The sequence below is a fragment of the Lolium rigidum genome, chromosome 7 (assembly GCF_022539505.1).
Source record: "Lolium rigidum isolate FL_2022 chromosome 7, APGP_CSIRO_Lrig_0.1, whole genome shotgun sequence".
Classification (NCBI taxonomy): domain Eukaryota; kingdom Viridiplantae; phylum Streptophyta; class Magnoliopsida; order Poales; family Poaceae; genus Lolium; species Lolium rigidum.
Genome location: NC_061514.1, coordinates 299,475,411 through 299,494,785, shown reverse-complemented (window position 1 = coordinate 299,494,785; position 19,375 = coordinate 299,475,411).

Here is a 19,375-nt window from a genome sequence, read left to right as displayed (position 1 = left end):
AGCCAAATTCAATTCCAGTTAAATAAAAATTTGTACCAAGTTTTCTCTTTGCGAAAATTTTGCCATCTACCAATAATCATCAACACACCATTCTCTGCTCGGATGATTGCCGCTTGTGTGAATTCCATGGCTGTGGGTCCCATGTGTGCTCGAATAAGATTGTTTTAGGATTCTATTTAGTTGAATTTCTTGACTCCGCGGTGCTGGTTATCGAGTTTATGGCGCCGCCGACCATCCAAAAAGTAAAAGATGGCGTCGGCATTTACTTATTATGCTCTCTTCTAATAGTGGTCCCTTGGTATTCAGGTTGTCAAATCCTGATAGGAAAGTCGACTGTTATACCTTGTTTTTGACAAGGCCCAATCCACCTTGCGCTCGAAAATTGAGATTTGGCCGTAGAAGGATCGAATTGTATCCGAGAAACAGGGGGATACAAAAAAAAGTAATAAGAGAAACGCACAGACCAATCAATGGTATCGGTCTTATTGAAGAATTTGGAATGAAAAGAGGAGTAATGCTTCCTAGCACGGGATAGAGAATATGACCACTTAGATCGAAATAGCACTCACAGAAAATATTCTAAACATAGAGTAGAATTGAATATGGAAAAGACTAGTTAACAACATACTACAACAACTTTAAAAGTAATTGAAAATATAACTGTCTTTAGATTATCTACGGACGATTACAGACACTAATGCGAGCCGTAGACGCGTTGTCATCCTCTCCCGCCCATCATTAAAGCCGAGCAAAACTTATCGTATCGGACCTTGTCATACTAGATACACAGAAGTTCGTCGTGCTAAATACCAAAAGAAAAACAGCGCACCAGAAGAACAAAGAACAACAATCAACGATCACAAAAATAGATCAGAAAAAACTTACACCTAAAATCATATCAACAAATACGAAACCGATATGATTCGAGAATATCTGCAGGGAACACACCTTCACGCGGCCTACCACGTTAGAGCATCCCAGCCGTTCGACCCCCCCGGGCGTAAATCCGGATTTAACAAACACCGGATTGGATGTAAAAAGGGCGTGGGGGGCAACATTTTCCTAGTCGCACCTCCGGCTTTCGCCCATCAGCGGTGATAGATTCAAAACAGTGTCTTCCCGCTACACAAAAGAATCACCTTTGTCCGGCGATCGGATCAGCCACATTCCAGCGATCGAAACTAGATGACTACATGCTCATCGGTGGTCCCGTCAGGCGAAGCATCGGCGTTTGCATCGGCGTCAGGCGTCGCATCAGCATCGTCAGACGAAGCATCGGCGTCTGCAGTTGTCGAAGCGGAGGGAGTAGACGTCGATGCGGAGGACGAAGGAGCCAACGTTGGCCGGCGGCCTCTGTTTTGGCGCCCGCGGTTTCCTCGCCTTCGGCGCGCAATCGGCGACGAGATTCTTCGGCGGCATGGTGGTGGAAGAGAAGAGGAGGAGCTGCAACTGTGGGGGAGAATGGCGGTAGCTCCGAATTTCGGCGGGGAAAATGGTTCTATGCGTCGCAATTTAGAGGGAAAACGAAATTAATGGAGGGAACTACCAGTTGTGTCGCCGACAACGCGGGCCCGCTCGACGTTTCGCGCGTTATTGTATCATCCGGAGTCCCCGGCCGGGTCTCGGGAACTCGGGGATGGCCTGGGCTCTCGGACGGATGAAAGGACTAATCCGGACGAAATCGAGAAGCCAGAGGCGTGGCAGGACCGTTTTCGTCCATTCGAATAAAAAAACATCCTGGAGGCCTCATCGGGGAGACGGCTAGCTTCTTGTTTTGTTGCAAGGATGAGTACGAAGTTAAAACGTGATGTCCATTAGTAAACTAGGTTTTAGCGAGCCGAGGTTTATCTGACAGTTAGCGGAGATGACATGCTGCCTAGACACTGCACTGGCCACTGGCCACTCATGCCACATGACGGCATGTCTTGTCAAGTAGGGAGGCGTAGGCATTCCTTTTTGTACCATAGGACATGATCGTAGTTATCAGCACTGGGCTTTTCAGAAAAGAAGCATCAACGTTGGAGTGGAGTGGACGGAACAGACGGCACATGAGAAGAAGATTGCACGGCCGGAACCAGAGCCAGCAATGCAACTCTGCCCACACTGTGGTAACACAACTGAGTAGGTCTGTACTAGCGCACGGTACACACCGGACCCGGGTGGTCGTTCGGTTTGGTCGACTTGCATTGCATGGCCGCCGAGCTGTTCGGTCTACCCTACATATTTGCGTTCGCACCAGCCGCAGCACCAGTGGCGGAACCAAAGGGCATTATCAGCGTGGTCCGTGTCCCGGCGTGTGTCCAACCATTCGACTGGTCCGCCTCCGCCCCCGACACACCACACGATTGGTAGTTTGGTACCGAGCCGGCGCACCGGCCCTCGACCGCGCGGCGCAGCTCCTGTCCACGTCTACCCGTATCTGTACTTGGCGTCAACGCAGACGACGTCACGACGCCCGGTTACGGTCTTACGGAACCCGGCGCGGCGAAGTGTGCTGAGAGCATTTTCACCCATATCTCGGTAACGTCGAGCAGAAGGGTCGGATTGATGATCGAGGACACTGTCGCGTAGTGTCATGTTTGGCTTCATTTGATATCCGGCAAATGCGTCGGATTGATGATCCGGGGTGTTGTCGCGTGATGTCGTGTTCGAGGACACCTACTTCCAGCTGTATCTCCAAACATTTTTTTAAAAAAAAAATTGAAACTATAATTTATAGTTTTATTCAAATTTAATGGTATATTACCGTTTGAATGAAATTTACCTAACTAAAATATACTAAGAGCATCTCCACCAGCGTGTCTCAAATATGCACCGGCAGGTGCGCCGATAGTGCTCTAATGGGAGCGCAGACACCTATTCCCCAATTTAGGAAGATGTTGCACACACCGGCAAACCCAATAAGAAACCCTAAATAAAATTGAAAAACAAAATAAATTTTAATTGAGATAGAAATATTACATAGGTTTCATTACATAGTTGTAAAATGTGAAATATCGATGGAACCTACACTAAAGGTTTTTGCTGGCTCTCGCCTTCTTCACTGCGAAAAAAGAACACCCACTCACCCAAAGTAAAGGGTTATTGTCCTCGCTTTATTCGTTGCGAAAGAAGAACATCCAAAAACCTATAGTACATGCTTCTGCTGGCTCTCGCCATCTTTGCTGCAACGGAAAAATATCCAGATACCTAAACTACAGCTGCTCATCGCTGCTGTTGTCGTTGTGATAGTGCCTACGGTAGTATGTGTTGTCAAAGCATGCCTCATGCATAGTATACTAATAGTGCTCGCACGTTGTCCTAATTAGCTTGGATTAACACGGATTATCATTGCATAGCATATGTTTCAACCAAGTGTCACAAGGGGTACCTCTATGCCGCTTGTACAAAGGTCTAAGGAGAAAGCTCGCATTGGATTTCTCGCTTTTGATTATTCTCAACTTAGACATCCATACCGGGACAACATAGACAACAAATAATGGACTCCTATTTAATGCATAAGCAGTCAACAACAGTTAATATTCTCATAAGAGATTGAGGATTAGTTGTCCAAACTGAAACTTCCACCATGAATCATGGCTTTAGTTAGCGGCCCAATGTTCTTCTCTAACATTATGCATACTCAAACCATTTGATCATGAAAATCTCCCTTACTTCAGACAAGACGAACATGCATAGCAACTCACATGATATTCAACAAAGGTAAAAGTTGATGGCGTCCCCAGAAACATGGTTACCGCTCAACAAGCAACTTATTAAGAAATAAGACACATAAGTACATATTCTTCACCACGATAGTTTTTAAGGCTATTTGTCCCATGAGATATATATTGTAAAGACAAAGAATAGAAATTTAAAGGTAGCACTCAAGTAATGTACTTTGGAATGGCGGAGAAATAGCATGTAGTAGGTAGGTATGGTGGACACAAATGGCATAGTCGTTGGCTCAAGGATTTGGATGCACGAGAAGAATTCCTCTCAATACAAGGCTAGGCTAGCAAGGTTGTTTGAAGCAAACTCAAGTATAAAAGGTGCAGCAAAGCTCACATATGAACATATTGTAACTATTATAAGACTTTACATTGTCTCCTTGTTGTTCAAACACCTTAACCGAGAAAATATCTAGACTCTAGAGATCAATCATGCAAACCAAAATTTAACAAGTCGTATGTAGTTATTCATTAACGAGTACAAGGTACATGATGCAAGAGCTTAAACATGATCTATATGAGCACAACAATTGCCAAGTATCACATTATTCAAGACATTAAACCATTTACCACATGCGGCATTTTCCGTTTCCAACCATATAACAATGAATGAAATAGTCCAACTTTCGCAATGAACATTAAAGATAAAGCTAAGAACACATGTGTTCATACGAAACAGCGGAGCGTGTCTCTCTCCCAAACAAAGAATGCTAGGATCCGATCTTATTCAAACAAAAACAAAAACAAAAACAAACAGACGCTCCAAGTAAAGTACATAAGATGTGACGGAATAAAAATATAGTTTCACTAGAGGTGACCTGATAAGTTGTCGATGAAGAAGGGATGCCTTTGGCCTCCCCAAGCTTAGATGCTTGGATCTTCTTAAAATATGCAGGGATGAACCACGGGGGCATCCCCAAGCTTTGACCTTTCACTCTTCTTGATCATATTGTATCATCCTCCTCTCTTGACCCTTGAAAACTTCCTCCACACCAAACTCAAAACAAACTCATTAGAGGGTTAGTGCATAATCAAAAATTCACATGTTCAGAGGTGACATAATCATTCTTAACACTTCGTACATTGCACAAAGCTACTGGACGTTAATGGAACAAAGAAATCCATCCAACACAGCAAAAGAGGCAACGCGAAATAAAAGGCAGAATCTGTCAAAACAGAACAGTCCGTAAAGACGAATTTTATTGAGGCACCAGACTTGCTCAAATGAAAATGCCCAAATTTAATGAAAGTTGCGTCCATATCTGTGGATCACGCACATAAATTGGCAGATTTTTCTGAGCTACCTACAGAGAGGCAGATCGAAATTCATGACAGCAAGAAATCTATTTCTGCGCAGCAATCAAATCTAGTATTGACTTTACTATCAAAGACTTTACTTGGCACAACAATGAAATAAAACAAAGATAAGGGAGAGGTTGCTACAGTAGTAAACAACTTCCAAGACTCAAATATAAAACAAAGTGCAGAAGTAAAATAATGGGTTGTCTCCCATAAGCGCTTTTCTTTAACGCCTTTCAGCTAGGCGCAGAAAGTGTGAATCAAGTATTGTCAAGAGACGAAGCATCAACATCATAATTTGTTATAATAATAGAATCATAAGGTAACTTCCTTCTCTTTCTAGGGAAGTGTTCCATACCTTTCTTGAGAGGAAATTGATATTTAATATTACCTTCCTTCATATCAATGGTAGCACCAACAGTTTGAAGAAAATGTCTTCCCAATATGATGGGACAAGATGCATTGCATTCAATATTCAAGACAACAAAATCAACGGGGACAAGGTTATTGTTAACCATAATACGAACATTATCAATCCTCCCCAAAAGTTTCTTTATAGCATTATCAGCAAGATTAACATCCAAATAACAATTTTTCAATGGTGGCAAGTCAAGCATATCATAGATTTTCTTAGGCATAACATAAATACTTGCACCAAGATCACATAAAGCATTAAAAACAAAATCATTGACCCTCATCTTAATGATGGGCTCCCAACCATCTTCCAACTTCCTAGGAATAGAGGTTTCAAGTTTTAGTTTTTCTCTTCTCTAGCTTTTATGAGAGCATTTGTAATATGTTTTGTAAAGGCCAAATTTATAGCACTAGCATTGGGACTTTTAGCAAGTTTTTGTAAGAAATTTATAACTTCAGAGATGTGACAATCATCAAAGTCTAAATCATGATGTCTTACAGCAATGGAATCATTGTTCCCAACATTTTGAAAAATTTCAGCAGTTTTATCACAAGCAGTTTTAGCAGTTTCAGGTAATTTTGCACGCTTTGCACTAGGAGTAGAAGCATTGCCAACACCAATTATTTTACCATTGATAGTAGGAGGTGTAGCAACATGTGAAGCATTATCATTACTAGTGGTGGTAATAGTTCAAACTTTAGCTACATTATTCTCTTCAGCTAGTTTTTCATTTTCTTCTCTTTCCCACCTAGCATGCAATTCAGCCATCAATCTAATATTTCCATTAATTCGAACTTGGATGGCATTTGCTGTAGTAACAATCTTATTATCAATATCCTTATTAGGAATAACTTTCAATTTTAAAAGATCAACATCAGAGGCAAGTCTATCAACCTTAGAAGCAAGAATATCAATTTTATCAAGCTTTTCTTCAACAGATTTGTTAAAAGCAGTTTGTGTACTAATAAATTCTTTAAGCATGGCTTCAAGACCAGGGGTATACTCCTATTATTGTTGTAAGAATTCCCATAAGAATTACCATAACCATTACCATTAGCGAAGGATATGGCCTATAGTTGTTACCGAATTGTTCCTATAAGCATTGTTGTTGAAATTATTACTTTTAATGAAATTCACATCAACATGTTCTTGTTGGGCAACCAATGAAGATAAAGGAACATTATTAGGATCAACATTAGATCTACCATTCACAAGCATAGACATAATAGCATCAATCTTATCACTCAAGGACGAGATTTCTTCAACAGAATTTACCTTCTTACCTTGTGGAGCTCTTTCCGTGTGCCATTCAGAGTAATTTATCATCATATCATCAAGAAGCTTTGTTGCCGCCCCCAAAGTGATGGACATAAAGGTACCTCTAGCAGCTGAATCCAATAGGTTCCGCGAAGAAAAATTCAATCCTGCATAAAAGGTTTGGATGATCATCCAAGTAGTTAGTCCATGGGTTGGGCAATTCTTTACCAAAGATTTCATTCTCTCCCATGCTTGAGCAACATGTTCATTATCTAATTGCTTGAAATTCATTATGCTACTTCTCGAAGATATAATTTTAGCGGGAGGATAATATCTACCAATAAAAGCATCCTTACATTTAGTCCATGAATCAATACTATTTCTAGGCGAGAGATAGCAACCAATCTTTAGCTCTTCCTCTTAAGGAGAAAGGAAACAATTTTAATTTTATAATGTCACCATCTACATCCTTATACTTTTGCATTTCACATAATTCAACAAAATTATTAAGATGGGCGAGCAGCATCATCGGAACTAACACCAGAAAATTGCTCTCTCATAACAAGATTCGATGAAAGCGGGTTTAATTTCAAAGAATTCTGCTGTAGTAGCGAGGTGGAGCAATAGGTGTGCATAGGAAATCATTATTATTTGTGCAAGTGAAGTCACACAACTTAGTATTCTCAACAGTACCCATTTTAGCAGTAGTAAATAAAGCAAACTAGATAAAGTAAATGCAAGTAACTAATTTTTTTGTGTTTTCAATATAGAGAACAAGACAGTAAATAAAGTAAAACTAGCAACTATTTTTTTGTGTTTTTGATTAAGTGCAGCAAACAAAGTAGTAAATAAAATAAAGCAACACAAAGCAAGACAAAAACAAAGTAAAGAGATTGGAAGTGGAGACTCCCCTTGCAGCGTGTCTTGATCTCCTCGGCAACGGCGCCAGAAAAAATGCTTGATGGCGTGTAGTTGACACATCCGTTGGGAACCCCAAGAGGAAGGTGTGATGCGCACAACAGCAAGTTTTCCCTCAGTAAGAAACCAAGGTTATCAAACAGTAGGAGCCAAGAAGCACGTTGAAGGTTGATGGCGGCGGAGTGTAGTGCGGCGCAACACCAGGGATTCCGGCGCCAACGTGGAACCTGCACAACACAATCACAATACTTTGCCCCAACGTAACAGTGAGGTTGTCAATCTCACCGGCTTGCTGAAAACAAAGGATTAGATGTATAGTGTAGATGATGATGATTGTTTGCGAAGAACAGTAAAGAACAATTGCAGCAGATTGTATTTCAGATGTAAAGAATAGGACCGGGGTCCACAGTTCACTAGTGGTGTCTCTCCCATAAGATAAACAGATGTTGGGTGAACAAATTACAGTTGGGAAATTGACAAATAAAGAAGGCATAACAATGCACATACATATATCATGATGAGTACTATGAGATTTAATCAAGGCATTACGACAAAGTACATAGACCGCTATCCGACATGCATCTATGCCTAAAAAGTCCACCTTCGAGTTATCATCCGAACCCCCTCCGGTATTAAGTTGTAAACAACGGACAATTGCATTAAGTATGGTGCGTAATGTAATCAACACAAATATCCTTAGACAAAGCATCGATGTTTTATCCCTAGTGGCAACAACACATCCACAACCTTAGAACTTTCCATCATCGTCCCAGATTTAATGGAGGCATGAACCCACTATCGAGCATAAATACTCCCTCTTGGAGTCACAAGTATAAACTTGGCCGGAGCCTCTACTAGCAACGGAGAGCATGCAAGAACATAAATAACATATATGATAGATTGATAATCAACTTGACATAGTATTCAATATTCATCGGATCCCAACAAACACAACATGTAGCATTACAAATAGATGATCTTGATCATGATAGGCAGCTCACAAGATCTAACATGATAACACAATGAGGAGAAGACAACCATCTAGCTACTGCTATGGACCCATAGTCTAGGGGTGGACTACTCACACATCGATCCGGAGGCGATCATGGCGATGAAGAGACCTCCGGGAGATGATTCCCCTCTCCGACAGGGTGCCGGAGGCGATCTCCTGAATCCCCCGAGATGGGATTGGCGGCGGCGGCGTCTCTGGAAGGTTTTCCGTATCGTGGCTCTCGGTACTGGGGTTTTCGCGACGGAGGCTTTAACTAGGCGGAAGGGCAGGTCGAGGGGCGTCACGGGGGCCCCACACAACAGGCTGGCGCGGCCAGGGCCCAGGCCGCGCAGCCTTGTTGTGTCGTCGCCCCGTGGCCCCACTTCGTTTACTCTTCGGACTTCTGGAAGCTTCGTGGAAAAATAGGACCCTGGGCGTTGATTTCGTCCAATTCCGAGAATATTTCCTTACTAGGATTTCTGAAACCAAAAACGGCGAGAAAACAACAATCGGCTCTTCGGCATCTCGTCAATAGGTTTGTGCCGGAAAATGCATAATAATGACATATAATGTGTATAAAACATGTGAGTATCATCATAAAAGTAGCATGGAACATAAGAAATTATAGATACGTTTGGGACGTATCAGTTCTTTCAAGTTGGCCATTGCCTTGTGGGTGTGCCACTGAGCACAAATCCAACCGGATATTGTTATCCTCGCAAAATCTTTTGAACTCACCTTGAGCAAAGTTTGTTCCATTGTCAGTGATAATGCTATGCGGGTATCCATACCGCAAGATAACATCTTTCAAGAACTTCACAGCCGTATGCCCATCACATTTTGCGATAGATTTCACCTCGAGCCATTTAGTGAACTTATCCACCATTACTAGAATGTGGGTCATGCTGCTCCTTGCAGTTTTGAATGGGCCAACCATGTCAAGGCACCAAACAGAAAACGGCCAAGTTAATGGTATGGTTTTTAAACCGGATGCTGGTGTATGATTTTGCTTGGCGTACCTCTGGCACCCATTGCACTTTCTTACCAGATCCTCAGCATTTTCCAAAGTAGTGGGCCAATAGAACCCATGCCGGAATACTTTTGCTACCAGCGCCCTTGACGAAGCGTGGTGCCCACACTCCCCTTGGTGAATCTCCGCAAGCATTTCTTTTCCTTCTTCCGGTTCCACACACCTTTGAAGGACACCAGTAACACTTCTCTTGTACACCTCGCCATTGATGATGGTGTATGCCTTGGACCTCCTCTGGATTCTTCTGGACTCATTTTCGTCAACCGGCAAGGCGCCGTTGATCAGGAATTCCTTAATAGGTTTAACCCAAGATGGTGCCTCCCGAACCAGGAACACCGGTACGTCTATCTCCATGCTATCCACCAGCACTGCTTCCTCCGGTATGGACGCAGCAGTCCCCGAGTTTGCCGGAGCAGTCCCCGGGTTTCCTTCATCGATATCCATTGGTACAACATGTGACTCCGGTACGAAGATGGATTCCGACTCCGGACTTGGTTTGATCGATGGTACTCTTAAGTGTGCCAAGGCTATTCCGGGAGGAATTTCTTGCCTAGATGAGCCCAGCTTGGACAAAGCATCCGCGGCCTCATTTTCCGCTCGTGGCACATGGTGAAACTCGCAGCCCTCAAAGAAGCCGGCAATCTTTTGCACGTGAAACCGGTATGAGGCCATGTTGGCATCTTTTGCGTCCCAATCTCCGGAACATTGTTGCACCACAAGATCTGAATCTCCGTAGCAAATGATCCAGTGTGCACCGATTTCTTTTGCGACCTTGAGCCCATGGATCGAAGCCTCGTATTCAGCGACATTGTTTGATGCCCTGAAATGCACTTGCAAAACATACCGGAGGTGATCTCCCTTAGGTGAGGTAAGTACCACACCGACACCTAGACCCTCTTTGAGTTTGGACCCGTCAAAGTGCATTTTCCAGTATTCTATCTTCTGTTCCGGCGGCTTGTATTGCATTTCCGCCCAATCAACCAAGAAATCAGCTAAAGCTTGCAATTTTATGGCATCTCTTCTTTCGTACACCGGTACGTATGGCGATATCTGGATTTCCCACTTTGCAATCCTACCGCTAGCATCTTTGTTGCACATGATATCGGAGATGGGTGCCTCACTCACCACTTTCATGGGGTGCTCCTCAAAGTAATGCTTAAGCTTTGTGGCGGCCAGGAACACACCATAGGTCATTTTCTGGAAGTGTGGGTAGTTTTGTTTTGAGAGGGAGAGCACCTCGCTCAGGTAGTATACCGACCTCTGCACGGTTTTTCCTTCCTCTTCTCTTTCTACCACAACTACAACACTTACTACTCGGTTAGTTGCTGCTATGTACAACAACATAGGTTCTCTTTCCAAAGGCGAAGCCAGTATTGGTGCAGTGGCTAGCATTGTTTTTAGCTCTTTAAACGCTGCGTCTGCCTGAGGGGTCCAGACGAACGTATCGGATTTTTTCATTAAAGCATAGAGGGGCAGAGCTTTTTCTCCCAACCTGCTTATGAACCGGCTTAGCGATGCCAAGCTTCCGGTAAACTTTTGCACGTCCTTTAGATCGCGCGGTATAGTCATTCTTTCGATTGCCCGGATTTTTACCGGATTAACCTCAATGCCCCGGCTTGATACGAGAAAGCCAAGCAGCTTGCCGGCGGGAACACCAAAGGTGCATTTTGCCGGATTGAGCTTCATCCGGAACCTTCTTAAGTTATCAAATGTTTGCCGGAGATCGTCGATTAAGGTTTCTTTTGCCTTAGTTTTTACCACGACATCGTCCACATAGACTTGCACATTTTTTCCAATTTGATCAAACAAGCACTTTTCCATACAGCGCTGGTACGTTGCACCAGCGTTGCGCAAACCGAAAGGCATAGTGACATAGCAATAAGCCCCGTGCGGGGTAATGAACGTAGTTTTTATTTGATCTTCCTTTTTCAGGGGAATTTGGTGGAAACCGAAATAGGCATCCAGGAAAGACAACAACTCACATCCAGCAGTAGAATCAATCACTTGATCGATCTGGGGTAAGGGGAAAGGATCTTTTGGGCAAGCTTTGTTCAGGTTGGTGTAGTCGATGCACATGCGCCACACCTTTGGAGCTTTTGCCTCGAGGTTCTCTTCTTTCTTCTTTTCGACAAGCACCGGATTGGCTAGCCACTCAGTATGTAGGACTTCCATGATGAAACCGGCAACCAACAACTTTGTCACTTCTTCTCCATTGATTTTCCTCCTATCCTCAGCAAACCGGCGTAAAGGTTGTCGCACCGGCTTAGCATCCTTCCGGACATTCAAAGAGTGCTCAGCCAGCTCCCTCGGAACACCTACCAAGTCATCATTGGACTAGGCAAAGATATTCCGATTCTCACGGAGGAAGCTGACGAGCGCGCTTTCCTATGCCTCACTGAGGCCGGCACCGATACGAACGGTATGCTCAGGGTAAGCCGGATCCAGCACGATGTCCTTTGTTTCTTTTGTGGGCTTGAACGCTGGTGCGCTCAAGCTTGCACTCATTGCCGCTAAGCTCAACTGCGAAGACTGAGCCAGCGCTACCGCAGTTTGCATCTTCCTCTTTTCCTCTGCAATCACCAGCGATTCTGCCAGGTTTGATCCGGCGGAAGCAGTTTCCAGCGAAATCTTGTAATTTCCCACCACAGTTAAGGGTCCACGAGGTGCCGGCATCTTCATCATGAGATAGGCCGTGTGAGTCGAGGCCATGAAAGCTGCCAATGCCGGTCTCCCCAGCAATGCATGGAAAGGACTATCTAGGTCAACCACCTCGAACTCAATGTTTTCAACCCGGCAATTGTCACGTCCTCCAAACAACACATCCACCCGGACTTTTCCCACTGGCGCGCAGGACAAGCCCGGAACGATTCCGTGGAAAGTTGTACGACTTGGCTGTAGCATGTTTTCTGTTATGCCCAGCGTATGCATGGTGTGCCGGCACATGATGTTTATGCTGCTCCCATTGTCTATCAGCACCTTGCTGAACTTGAGTTGAGTCGTTGGCCCATGCATGATTGGGTCTACCACAAGAGCATAACCACCCGGATTAGGCATTATCTTGGGGTGATACTTGAACGACCAGGAGATCTCTTGATCTAACCATAGCATGTATTTTGGTACTGCCGGCATCACAGCGTTCACTTCCATGGAACGGCGACGTAGGCTCTGCCTGTCGGTTGGCTCAGTGACGAACACAACACAGCACACATCCGGATCCTGATAAACATTCCGGCCCAAAGGTGCCGGTGGAGGTGGTTGGCCATTGCCCTCTCCCACCTGATGAACTTGCTGATGTTGCTGCCTGTTTGGCTGAGGCTGCACCGGTAGAGCGTTTGCTCTGGTAAGCGGTGGTGGTGGTGGTAATTGATGCTGATGCAGCATATCTTGAGATGGTGGTTGCATTGTGGAGCACCCCTGTGCCTGCGCATCTTTTACTGCTCCCTTGAGCATCAAGTACTTGGTACAAGAACATTCCTTCGTCAGATGATTTGACGGATGAGCCGGATTCGGAGTATGCCACCGGCAAGGTTGATCCATCGCGGCCTCCATGGTATATTTCACAGGTTCCTGCCAATTCTTTTTCTGGCCCCAGGGTTTCTTTTCGACCCATTGTTTCTTAGGACCCGCCCATGGCCGCGATCCGGTTTTCTGCCTCTGGCTGCCGCTGGCATCAGAGTTATCTTGTACATCAGCAACTTGCTGTGGACCGTACCTTCGATCCGGGAATTCTTCCCTTCTCTTGTTGTTCCGGTTATCTCGGTATTGCTGCTGAGGCGGGTTGGATTGTTCCGGCTCAGCTTGTACCGCCGGTTGCAATGGGTCTCCCAATGCGTAGTTATCTGCCACACGTATCATCTCTGCCAGAGTTACCGGCATGTTGCGCTGCAGCTTTTGCCACAACGGCGAACCTCTACGACATCCATTGCAAAACCAAGCAATGGCTTGCGCCTCTATCACCCCTTCGCAGGAGTTTCTCGTGGAGTTCCACCGGGCCAGGTAATCCCGGTCTGTTTCTTGTGGGCGCTGCACGCACAAAGCGAGCTGTCGAGGCCTGTTGGGCCTCCGGTATGTGCTGGTGAAATTACTCACAAAAGCTTCCTCAAAGTCCAACCAACCGTTTATGCTTCCTGCTGGCAAGTTGTTCAGCCAAATTCGTGTCGGTCCCACCAGGAATGATGGTACAATCCTCACGGCCCAATGATACGTCTTCGACGTATCGATAATTTCTTATGTTACATGCCACATTATTGATGATATCTACATGTTTTATGCATACTTTATGTCATATTTATGCGTTTTCCGGAACTAACCTATTGACGAGATGCCGAAGGGCCAGTTTCCGTTTTCGCTGTTTTTGGTTCCGAAATCCTAGTAAGGAAATATTCTCGGAATCGGACGAAATCAAGGCCCGAGCATCCTATTTTTCCACGAAGCTTCCGAACACCCGAGAGTCGCCGGAGGGGAGCCCGAGGGGGCCACACGCCAGGCCGGCGCGGCCCAGGCCCTGGCCGCGCCGCCCTACTGTGTGGTGGCCCCGTCAGCCTTCCGACTCCGCCTCTTCGCCTATTTAAGCCTCCTCGACCTAAAACCTGGGGACGAAAAAGCCACGCTACGAGAAACCATCCAGAGCCGCCACCATCGCGAAGCCAAGATCTGGGGGACAGGAGTCTCTGTTCCGGCACGCCGCCGGGACGGGGAAGTGCCCCCGGAAGGCTTCTCCATCGACACCACCTCCATCTCCATCAACGCTGCTGTCTCCCATGAGGAGGGAGTAGTTCTCCATCGAGGCTCGGGGCTGTACCGGTAGCTATGTGGTTCATCTCTCTCCTATGTGCTTCAATACAATAATCTCATGAGCTGCCCTACATGATTGAGATTCATATGATGATGCTTGTAATCTAGATGTCATTATGCTAGTCAAGTGGGTTTTACTTATGTGATCTCCCGGAGACTCCTTGTCCCACGTGTGTAAAGGTGACGAGTGTGTGCACCGTGTGGGTCTCTTAGGCTATATTTCACAGAATACTTATTCACTGTTTTGAATGGCATAGTGAAGTGCTTATTTATATCTCTTTATGATTGCAATGTGTTTTGTATCACAATTTATCTGTGTGCTACTCTAGTGATGTCATTAAAGTAGTTTATTCCTCCTGCACGGTGTAATGGTGACAGTGTGTGCATCCGTGTTAGTACTTGGCGTAGGCTATGATTATGATCTCTTGTAGATTATGAAGTTAACTATTGCTATGATGGTATTGATGTGATCTATTCCTCCTACATAGTGTGAAGGTGACAGTGTGCATGCTATGTTACTACTTGGTTTAGTTGTGTTGATCTGTCATGCACTCTAAGGTTATTTAAATATGAACATTGAATATTGTGGAGCTTGTTAACTCCGGCATTGAGGGTTCGTGTAATCCAACTCAATTAGTGGTGTTCATCATCCAACAAGAGAGTGTAGAGTATGCATTTATCTATTCTGTTATGTGATCAAAGTTGAGAGTGTCCACTAGTGAAAGTCTAATCCCTAGGCCTTGTTCCTAAATACCGCGTTACTATCTGCTTGTTTATCGTCCCGGGCAAAGCACTTTTCCGGTGCCGTTGCCATCGCTCATACTTATTTATACCACCTGTATTTCACTATCTCTTCGCCGAACTAGTGCACCTATTAGGTGTGTTGGGGACACAAGAGATTTCTTGCATTGTGATCGCAGGGTTGCTTGAGAGGGATATCTTTGACCTCTTCCTCCCTGAGTTCGATAAACCTTGGGTGATCCACTTAAGGGAAACTTGCTGTTGTTCTACAAACCTCTGCTCTTGGAGGCCCAACATTGTCTACAAGCATAGAAGCTCCCGTAGACATCAAGCTATTTTATGGCGCCGTTGCCGGGGAGGAAAGGTAAAAGGCACTCATACTCCGGTCCCAGGTAAAGTACTTTTCTGTTGCCGTTGTGTGTGTGCTCGAAGCTATTCCCTTTAGATCCTGCAATTGCATCTTTTTGTTTCTTGTTTACACTAGTTAGGCATAATGGACAACAATGAGCTTCTTATTCTATTTCCTGATTTAAGACATGGATGGTTTGATGCGAAAATTAAAAAACCTATGGAACATATTAGTATGAACGCTTTGAACACCATTGTTGCTAATGATATGGAAAATTCTAAGCTTGGGGAAGCTGGCTTTGATAAGCATGATATTTTTAGTCCCCCAAGCATTGAGGAGAAAATTTACTTTGATGATACTTTGCCTCCTATTTATGATGATTATAATGATATTGGTCTTTTAGTACCGCCTCGTTATGGAGGATAAATTTGATTATGATTACAATATGCCTCCTATATTTGATGATGAGAATAATAATGATAGCTACTTTGTTGAATTTGCTCCCACTACAACTAATAAAATTGATTATGCCTATGTGGAGAGTAATAATTTTATGCATGAGACTCATAATAAGAATGCTTTATGTGATAGTTATATTGTTGAGTTTGCTCATGTTGCTACTGAAAGTTATTATGAGAGAGGAAAATATGGTTGTAGAAATTTTCATGTTACTAAAACACCTCTCTATGTGCTGAAATTTTTGAAGCTACACTTGTTCTATCTTCCTATGCTTGTTACTTTTTTCTTCATGAACTTGTGTATTTACAAAACTCCTATGCATAGGAAGCATGTTCATCACCGCTGCTGCTCCCATGAGGAGGGAGTAGTTCTCCATCGAGGCTCGGGGCTGTACCGGTAGCTATGTGGTTCATCTCTCTCCTATGTGCTTCAATACAATAATCTCATGAGCTGCCTTACATGATTGAGATTCATATGATGATGCTTGTAATCTAGATGTCATTGTGCTAGTCAAGTGAGTTTTACTTATGTGATCTCCGGAGACTCCTTGTCCCACGTGTGTAAAGGTGACAAGTGTGTGCACCGTGTGGGTCTCTTAGGCTATATTTCACGGAATACTTACTCACCGTTATGAATGGCGTAGTGAAGTGCTTATTTATATCTCTTTATGATTGCAATGTGTTTTGTATCACAATTTATCTATGTGCTACTCTAGCAATGTTATTAAAGTAGTTTTATTCCTCCTGCACGGTGTAATGGTGACAAGTGTGTGCATCCGTGTTAGTACTTGGCGTATGCTATGATCATGATCTCTTGTAGATTGTGAAGTTAACTATTGCTATGATAGTATTGATGTGATCTATTCCTCCTACATAGTGTGAAGGTGACAAGTGTGCATGCTGTGTTAGTACTTGGTTTAGTCGTGTTGATCTTTCTTGCACTCTAAGGTTATTTAAATATGAACATTGAATTGTGGAGCTTGTTAACTCCGGCATTGAGGGTTCGTGTAATCCTACGCAATGTGTTCATCATCCAACAAGAGTGTAGAGTATGCATTTATCTATTCCGTTATGTGATCAATGTTGAGAGTGTCCACTAGTGAAAGTCTAATCCCTAGGCCTTGTTCCTAAATACCGCTATTGCTGCTTGTTTATCGTTTTATCGCGTTACTACTGCTGCGTTACTACCGCTGCGTTACTACTGCTTGTTTACTCGTCCCGGGAAAAGCACTTTTCCGGTGCCGTTGCTACTACTTATTCATACCACTCGTATTTCACTATCTCTTCGCCGAACTAGTGCACCTATTAGGTGTGTTGGGGACACAAGAGACTTCTTGCTTTGTGGTTGCGGTGGTTGCATGAGAGGGATATCTTTGACCTCTTCCTCCCTCGCGATCGATAAACCTTGGGTGATCCACTTAAGGGAAACTTCGTCGTCGTTCTACAAACCTCTGCTCTTGGAGGCCCAACACCGTCTACAAGAATAGAAGCACCCGTAGACATCAAGCACTTTTCCGGCGCCGTTGCCGGGGAGGAAAGGTAAAAAGGCACTCATACTCCGGCTCCAATTAACGGTACTTTTCCGGCGCCATTGTGTTTGTGCTCGAAGCTATTTCCTTTAGATCCTGCAATTGCATCTTTTTGTTTCTTGTTTACACTAGTTTGGCATAATGGACAACAATGAGCTTCTTATTCTATTTCCTGATTTAAAACATGGATTGTTTGATGCGAAAATTAAAAAACCTATGAAATCTTATTTGCATGCTCGGTAGTAATATTAGTATGAACGCTTTGAACACCATTGTTGATAAAGATATAGAAAGTTCTAAGCTTGGGGAAGCTGGTTTTCATGATCTTTTTAGTCCCCCAAGCATTGAGGAGAAAATTTTCTTTGATGATACTTTGCCTCCTATTTATGTTGATTATAATGATAGTGGTCTTTTGGTGCCACCTACTATGGAGAGTAAATTTTGTTGTGATTATACTATGCCTCCTACACTTGATGAGAATAATAATGATAGCTACTTTGTTGAATTTGCTCCCACTACAACTAATAAAATTGATTATGCCTATGTGGAGAGTAATAATTTTATGCATGAGACTCATGATAAGAATGCTTTATGTGATAGTTATATTGTTGAGTTTGCTCATGATGCTACTGAAAGTTATTATGAGAGAGGAAAATATGGTTGTAGAAATTTTCATGTTACTAAAATGCCTCTCTATGTGCTGAAATTTTTGAAGCTACACTTGTTTTATCTTCCTATGCTTGTTACTTTGCTCTTCATGAACTTGTTTATTTACAAGATTCCTATGCATAGGAAGCATGTTAGACTTAAATTTGTTTTGAATTTGCTTCTTGATGCTCTCTTTTGCCTCATACTCTATTTTTCATGCGAGCATCATTAAAACTGCTCGAGCCCATCTTAATGGCTATAAAGAAAGAACTTCTTGGGAGATAACCCATGTGTTATTTTGCTACAGTACTTTGTTTTATATTTGTGTCTTGGAAGTTGTTTACTACTGTAGCAACCTCTCCTTATCTTAGTTTTGTGTTTTGTTGTGCCAAGTAAAGTCTTTGATAGTAAAGTGAATACTAGATTTGGATTACTGCGCAGAAACAGATTTCTTTGCTCGTCACGAATCTGGGTCTAATTCTCTGTAGGTAACTCAGAAAATTATGCCAATTTGCGTGAGTGATCCTCAGATATGTACGCAACTTTCATTCAATTTGGGCATTTTCATTTGAGCAAGTCTGGTGCCCTAATAAAATCCATCTTTACGGACTGTTCTGTTTTGACAGATTCTGCCTTTTATTTCGCATTGCCTCTTTTGCTATGTTGGATGAATTTCTTTGATCCATTAATGTCCAGTAGCTTTATGCAATGTCCCGAAGTGTTAAGAATGATTGTGTCACCTCTGAACATGTTAATTTTTATTGTGCACTAACCCTCTAATGAGTTGTTTCGAGTTTGGTGTGGAGGAAGTTTTCAAGGGTCAAGAGAGGAGGATGATATACTACGATCAAGAAGAGTGAAAGGTCTAAGCTTGGGGATGCCCCCATGGTTCATCCCTGCATATTTCAAGAAGACTCAAACATCTAAGCTTGGGGATGCCCAATGCATCCCCTTCTTCATCGACAAATTATCAGGTTCCTTCTCTTGAAACTATATTTTTATTCGGTCACATCTTATGTACTTTGCTTGGAGCGTCGGTTTGTTTTTGTTTTTTGTTTTGTTTGAATAAAATGGATCCTAGCATTCACTTTGTGGGAGAGAGACACGCTCCGTTGTAGCATATGGACAAGTATGTCCTTAGGCTCTACTCATAGTATTCATGGCGAAGTTTCTTCTTCGTTAAATTGTTATATGGTTGGAATTGGAAAATGATACATGTAGTAACTCTAAAATGTC